Genomic DNA, 8168 nt, shown 5'->3' on the forward strand with positions numbered 1-8168 from the left:
TTAACTAATCACTTCCACAAACAAGAAGTTCCACCATATCCTTTGAAAGAGATCTCTGGTAGTCATCCAATATACGCCCCAACACTAAAGGCTGATTCGGAAGCCACGGTAGTGATCGGGATGCCAAAAATGTCTTTCGCCATCTTACTCAAAACCGGAAACTTGCTACAATGGTTCTTGAATTGAGGCAAGCAAAAAAATCATTCGTGTGTGAACTTGATTCATTATAAGATGTTTTTGAGCTATTCATGGCAGCCTCAGATGTCTTATATGCATTACAATAATTGTCAAAAAATGATTTTAACTTACTTTTCATATCTTGAACCATGATCGTACATTCATCCTTTAAATACAATCTCTCAAAAGTTCACTCAACTCAGAACATCTAAAAACGGGGATCTAAAATTGATGCAATAGACATAAGGATCCCAATTTCCCCCCAATATTTCTCAAATTTCACATACATTGGTTTACTGATGTTCTACAAGAAAGTATCATCGAAAAAAAATGCACTACATATCTCTTTCTTCACTTCATAAATTTCAATAAGAAACAAGTTTGAAGTTGGATACGATGTACCGGAAAACAAATTAGTAGCTTTTAAAAACACTACAAGTAGATTGCAAACTCTTTCGGCACCTCCGGTCGTTGTATCAGCTACATCGGTATCACCCGATTCATCAATTATTGGATTCGGGCCGTCCTCTCCATCAATCATATCAACATGAGCAGCCGGATTCTCGTTTGATTCTTTGTAAGAAGACATTCTACAAAACTAAACAAACAATTATAACAGAAACATACATACAATCTGTGTATGTATGTTACCAAACAGAAACATAACATACAATCTGGTTACCAAACAGAAAATAACAGATACAATCTGGTAATAAAACCATATAATATATTAATTATTCATATGCTATCAAGTAATTAAACCTTTAAGATCCGCAGAAACTTTATATAACTAAAAATCGAGTATGAAGACATGCCAAAATTTGGGATAATTTTTGAAATGTTTAAGATATCCTATCAAGAAATCGAGTATTTTGTATATGGTTCTTTGATTAGGTGCTTTTTGTGAAGTTATTGTTAGAAAAAAAAAAACCGAGTATTCCAAGTGGTCTTAAATAAAAATAATCAAAAAATAGTTTCTCTATAATGAGGCATTCTAAGTGGTCATAAATAAAATAATCAAAAATTATTCTCTATAATGAGGCACTAGGTTATTGCTCCGTGTAATACACAGGGTGAATCATAATTATAATGTGAAATAAAAAAAAATATGTTCATAATATGATCTAAGTATATGTAATATAGAGTAATACACAGATCAAATACGAAATAAATATTGAAGTTTGTATAGGCATTCATAATAATATGATCTGTTATTTGTTTTAGAATTTGTCATAGGAACTTAAAATTTTGTACCACTACTAATATTTATTGTGACATTTTCTTGTTCAAAGATAACATGTCTGATTTTATCTGATAATAGATTATTCTGACGGGTTAATGTTGGCATAATATTATATTTTCTACCATCCAAATATAGTTTCCTCACTTTCGCTATCATTAACATTAATATAAGGTATGCTCGTATTCAAAGCTATAAACCAATATGAATTGTACGAAATAATTACTTTTATCACAATTAGTAAGGAAACCAATAAAAACTATTGATAATGTAATAATGTCCCATACCATTTGAAAGGTCTGAAAAGGGACTTCTAGACAGATAAAAGTAATGTAAATGAATAGACAAAAATTGAATCAATAAAACCAATTAACTATAGTTGACAAAATACTATGTATAGTGTAATACTTTACATGTACAATTGAACCAATAAAACATATATATAAGTGAAAAAATAAAAATAAAGACATGAGACACCATACGACAACTAAGTAAGTCTAAATTTAAAAAAACAAAGTTATAACATTCCGAATGTGAAGATACCTTTCACAGACCTCTACATCTTAGTTACAATAGGAGAAAATATGTATGTTAAGAGTTTACCTTGTTTTAAAACACATATATCTAACTTATCTAAAAATACATGATGTTTTCTATGTGACATAGATAATATGCATATTACTTATTTGACATGGTAAACTTATCTAAAAAACATGATGTTTTCTATGTGACATAGATAATATGCATAGCATATGAAGAGTAAAAAGATACGATGTTTTTAGTATTTAGTATACAAAATTACATTTATTTGATCTCTGTAATACACATGTTTTAAAGATATAACTTTTTTATCATTTGATGTATAAAATTACATTTATTTAACCCGTACAATATACAAGGTTCATAAAGATATAAGTTTTTATTATTTAATATATAAAATTACATTTATCCAACCCGTGTAATACACGGGGTTCTAACCTAATAATGAAATACTTGTATTAAAATTATAAGAGGTTTTTAATATCAAATTTATTTATTAAGATTATAATAATATACTTGCATTAAAAATTTAAAAAGTTTTTAACACTAAAGTTATTTATTAAGATTACACTTAATCAGATAATATAAATAACTAATTGTTTTTCATGATTATCAAACTTCGACATTGCAATTTACTTTTGTAGATATTTCGTATACACATGGTTACTAATTTTATGGGATTTTGTTTAATAATTTCAAATCAAAATAAAATTCAAATATAATATTTAAATCTTCTTAATTTAAAATTGAAAATTTATCTATAAATTATTGATGCCCTCATTGGATGACATGTGTCACAAATCAGGTTTCTTTTATTATAGAGTAAATTTCAAAGTTCGTCCTTTATGTATGTCTAAAATATCAAAGTATGTCCTTTATCTTTAATAACCTCAGAAAACATTCTTAATGTTTGAAAAACCAATCAGGTTATGTCCTTTACCCTAAACCTTGTTTGTTTTCCCAGTTAAGTCAGGTCACATGTGAAGCACATGAGGGCATTAATGTCATTCTACCTACCATCCTGTTATAAAAACCCTAAAACCCCACAGAGAGAGCCACATCCACCTCCCACCACCGCTACCATCGGACCTCACTCCCACTACCATCTCTGTTTCTATTGAAAGATTCACAAACAAAGTGAAAAAAAAGTCTCTGTTTCTAGTGAAAGATTCACATGTTAAGCCTGACAATCATCTCCTCCACCATTCCAAGTTCAATTTCCCTCGTTTCACCTATATCAATCTCACCCCTAACCTGTTCCAAAACCACATTTTTCGATCTTTCACTTCTGAAATCGCTCGAACAATACCTCAAAAGTCGAAGCAGTGATTTCGCGCTTGCTTTAGCATTTCACCTCGAACAATCCGGCGTGAGATGAGAGAGAGAGAACATCATCTTCGTCATCATCGGAGAACGGCCGGAGTAAGAACAACACCAGAACCGGAACCGGCGCCGTTTCTCTCTCTCTCTCTCTTTCTGCAGCTTTCTCTCTCCTCGATCTCTCTCGTTATCTCCCTATTTCTCTGTCGTTGCAGCCGTATGCCGCCACCACCATGGTGGCCGGCCGTTTAATCGCGTGAAAACATGGGGGTTTTGTGGTGGATTTAAGGTGAAGAAGGAGGGTGGTGGTGTGGTCTGAGTGTCTCGTCGGAGCAAGAACGGGCCGGCATAGTCGTTGGAGTCCAGCTTCGGTCGCCGGACAGGAGACGAGAGGGGAGAAGAAAGGGAAGTCACTGCTCATGAGGGTTTAGGTTTTGAAAGGGAACTCCGAGCGGAAATCAGCAGTCACGAAATCTTCGACGGACTTCGTGGAAGCAGGTGTAGTGGAGGCGGTTATTGACAGACTACCGGATTTTGAAAAATGCGACGCCGGATTTTGCGGTGGTGGTGGTAGTAGAGAGAGAGAGAGCAGAGAGAAAGATGAGTGTGTGTGTTCTGTATGTATGTGTGGGTGTATATATATATTGGTAGGTAGAATGACATTAATGCCCTCATGTGCTTCACATGTGACCTGATTTAACTGGGAAAACAAACAAGGTTTAGGGTAAAGGACATAACCTGATTGGTTTTTCAAACATTAAGGATGTTTTCTGAGGTTATTAAAGATAAATGACATACTTTGATATTTTAGACATACATAAAGGACGAATTTTGAAATTTACTCTTTATTATATAGTATAGATATAGATTGGTGGTCTTGAATAAAAATAATCAAAAAATAGTTTCTCTATAATGGGGCATAAAGGCCGTACGGGCCGGCATTGATGGGCCTCACTGTTAAGTGTGGGCCACATTGGCAATCGACCATTGAGTCATTGACAACCTTCCCCCTTTCACGGTCCAAAAGTCGCATTTCATCGTCTGTAATTTCGAAGTTCACTAAACTTTTATTTTATTTTATTTACTTTGTTTATATTAGGATTGGCAATGGGCCCGTACTCGGTTGTAATTCTTTGTCTCATACTAGGCCTATTACCCGTTGAGTATTTTTTGAATAATTACTCATCAGATATCGAGTATACCCGTTAATTTGTTAAAAATACCATTGAGACTCCTATGTGCATTTTTACTCTAATGTTTATATAATTTAGTATTTTAGTAACTACAATAAAGGAAAATATGATAATAACAACATATCAGACTATCCCCATTAATGACATTGCCCCAACCTAGGTTGCCAAAATAATAAAAATAAAATGGAAAATTCAATTAAATCCACCAACCTGGTCGATGGAACGACCTAGGTTGTGACATCCATTTCACACTTTATCTGCCACATGTCAATAGGAGGTTGGATGATATATTTATTTATATTTTCTTTTTCCTTCTAACATAATTACTAATAAATATAATTAGATTATCTCTAATAACTTAATAAATTTTAACTGTTTTTAAAAATCCAAACTCACAGTTTTGTTTATTTTTTTTTGTGAACATGCAGATATAAAATTTATAAAAAGTGATATATTATTTTAATTGTTTTCTATCTAACGTTATCTTATTTGTCACATATCAACATTCTATTGTTTTGTTAGATTTTTTTGATAAAATTTCTTTTTTATTTTTAATAACTTTTTATATTTAAAATAATAAAGTTTAAAAATATAAACATTTTTATTATTTATGATAAATTTTATCGAATAACTTATAATATATGTCATATTTATTTAATAAAAAAATGGTTTAGGTTGGGTTGTTAATGAGTGTGAAAGGTTGGGTTAGGTTGGGGTGTGTAGGTGGAAGAGAGAGAAATTAGTTTTTTTTTATTAAAAGTTGGGTTGGGTTGGGTTGGGTTGTGAATGAGGATAGTCTCATATTTAAATACATATTTAAAACTTATGTCTACATAATTAACTAAGGGTGCTACTTTCTACACCCCTCTAATTACTTTTTACACCCCCCTCCTCTCACATACATACAGGTGGGGCTCGCGTGGGACCGGCAGTTTTCCGCTCACAAGGGGGTATAATCAGGACGGGTGTGTTTAGAATCAGTCTTACCTAATTGAAGTACTACTACTTTGGAACGCATAATGTCATTTTAAGTATTTTGCATTTAATCAAACACCATACATGAAAAATCATAGCATTAATTGGAACCCAAGTAATCTCCCTATCAACTTGAAATGTATCTAGAAAATCCTAAAACTAACACGCATTTTTAATCCGCATAGAAACAACATAACTAAACATAAAATCTTATATTTGTATGTTAAAGTCTTGAAGACAAACAACACAGCAAAATCTATGAATAATGAATAAGTGTATGTACTAAAGTTTATATAAATTAATATACTTTTCGGATATTATACGGGTAAACGGGTCGGGTATCGGGCGGGTATCTCTAAATCCTATACTCGTACCCGATTTTTTTATATTTCTAATCTCATACCCGTCAGACTTCGGATATACCCGACCCATATATTTCAGGTTTCGGATATACCCCTTGGGCTCAGGCTTTTTTTGCCCCATCCCTGTTTATAATGCAAACATAGTGCGATATACAAGGCTAATTACCAATTTTTTATCTCTTATTAGTTTTTAAGTTGAAACCCACCAATGCCCTACTAACTAGTGGATCTATCATTAATTTATGATAGACTGGTGACCCTCAAAAAGACAGATACCTAAAGAAGCTAGATGGGTTTAAACCTATGACCTCTAGATACAATATGTTTGCAATTATTACATAAAATATAATATAATAGTACATTTTTATAATATTATGCGTTGTTGCTATATGGATCCGTCGAGATAGAGATTAGGATTGCCACAACAACTAAGAATATGAACTCATCACACTTTGTCTTCCCTGTGACGAATCAAGAGTCGTACAACATAATGAACAGGCTTGTTAGAAGGGGTCCGAGTTCATCGTAAAGATTATGAGTATGTGATGTATTAGGATACAAGAAGATCTCTCATTATTAGAGTGAAGTAAATGCCCCTTATACTGGAAATAAACGGGCTAGGGTTTTGATAGATTTCTATGTGTTAGAAATTAAAACCAAGCCCGTTAAGCCGGCCCCAGTCAAGGATTTACTTTATCTACACCATATTTTATCATACATTTTATTTTTGATACTAGACAAAAAGATAAAAGAGTAAAATGTCATTTTCATCCCTAAGGTTTGATCACTTTTACCACTTTAATTATCGTGAGGTCATTTTATCTAAAAAGTTTAAATTTTTTGTCATTTTCATTCCCGATGACCAAATTTCGAGGACGGAAATCGTAATAAATTGCCAAACTCATGTATAAAAACAACAATAAAACACAAGCATGAAGAACTCAAATGCAAAAAAAAATTATTTTGTATGAAATAAGCAAAATAACTAAACCTAAGGCGCGATTTTGACATTTTACTAAAAATAAATAAACTACTCTAGATCTATCCCACAACTTTCATAATAACACAAATGTTATGATATGATATAAAAACACTGTAGATGCATGTGTTATTGAAACAAGTGAAAGTGTATAAATAACTGAAAATGGGTTGTATATTTGGGGGGTACTATGTGTAACACACCATGCAGGTCGGAGGCACATGATGTGCCGGAAATAATAGTGACGGCGTGCGGCAGTAGGGTTGGTAAGGCTACTGCTCCTAGTTGACTCATCACTGTTAAGCCCCCATTTCACCATCAACGACCAGTTTTCATCCTCTAGGGTTGGCTCTCCACCACCTATGCATATAAATAATTAGTAAGTGTACTTAAAAAAAATAGAATAAGCCTTAAAAAAAGTGATTTTCAAACATCTTTCATTTTATAAATTTGTTCTCACATAATTAGAATAAGAGTTAATTACTGTTTTCGTTCCTGTGGTTTGTCAAAAATCACTATTTTAGTTCATTAGTTTAAAAATTGCGATTTCAGTCCCTGTGGTTTCACTTTCGTAACCATTTCAGTCCACCTCGTAACCATTTCAGTCCCTGTGGTTACGAAAGTGAAACCACAGGGACTGAAATGGTTACGGAAGTGAAACCACAGGGACTGAAATCGCAATTTTTAAACTAATGGACTGAAATAGTGATTTTTGACAAACCACAGAGACGAAAACAGTAATTAACTATTAGAATAAACAAATCAAAAAGAGGGTAAGGATGTGAAACCAAAATGTGTGCTGATGGCGTGGTATTTTCTCTCTTTGACTTTGATATCTTTGGTTTATTTGTCCCTGAAGCTATGGGTTTTTGGATAGAGTGTAGAGGGTCGTGCACAACAATTTTCCGATGCTAAGGAACCAAAATTTTATTTTTGGAAGAATTGGATTTGTTATTCAAAATGGAGTTGCGACGCAACTTGTTGACCGTTTATCTGTCATTCTTATACAATTGTTTCCATCGTTAATGAAAAGAATTATGATTTTGTGTCAAATAAAGTAAATCCGGACGATAGCATAGGTTTAAAGTTGCGGAATGCGTGTTCGTTTGATGTTAATTGATTTCTGGGCTTCGTTGAGCAACGAGGTTAAAAGGGTCAGCGCCAAGCCACCAACCAAAGTACATGTGTAAACGATTCATTTGAACTCGTATCCTAATAACCAGCCAAATCAACTGATGCATGAGTTTATGCCAACCGAATTGCTAATTAAACTGATGCATTATTTCTTGAAAATTTTTGTGTTGTTTCAACTTTCAAGAAAACGATGATATAGTTTGCATTTTGCAACATATAACATATAAGTGTATAACTACATATGTTTG

The sequence above is a fragment of the Helianthus annuus genome, chromosome 4 (genome assembly GCF_002127325.2).
Source record: "Helianthus annuus cultivar XRQ/B chromosome 4, HanXRQr2.0-SUNRISE, whole genome shotgun sequence".
NCBI lineage: Eukaryota > Viridiplantae > Streptophyta > Magnoliopsida > Asterales > Asteraceae > Helianthus > Helianthus annuus.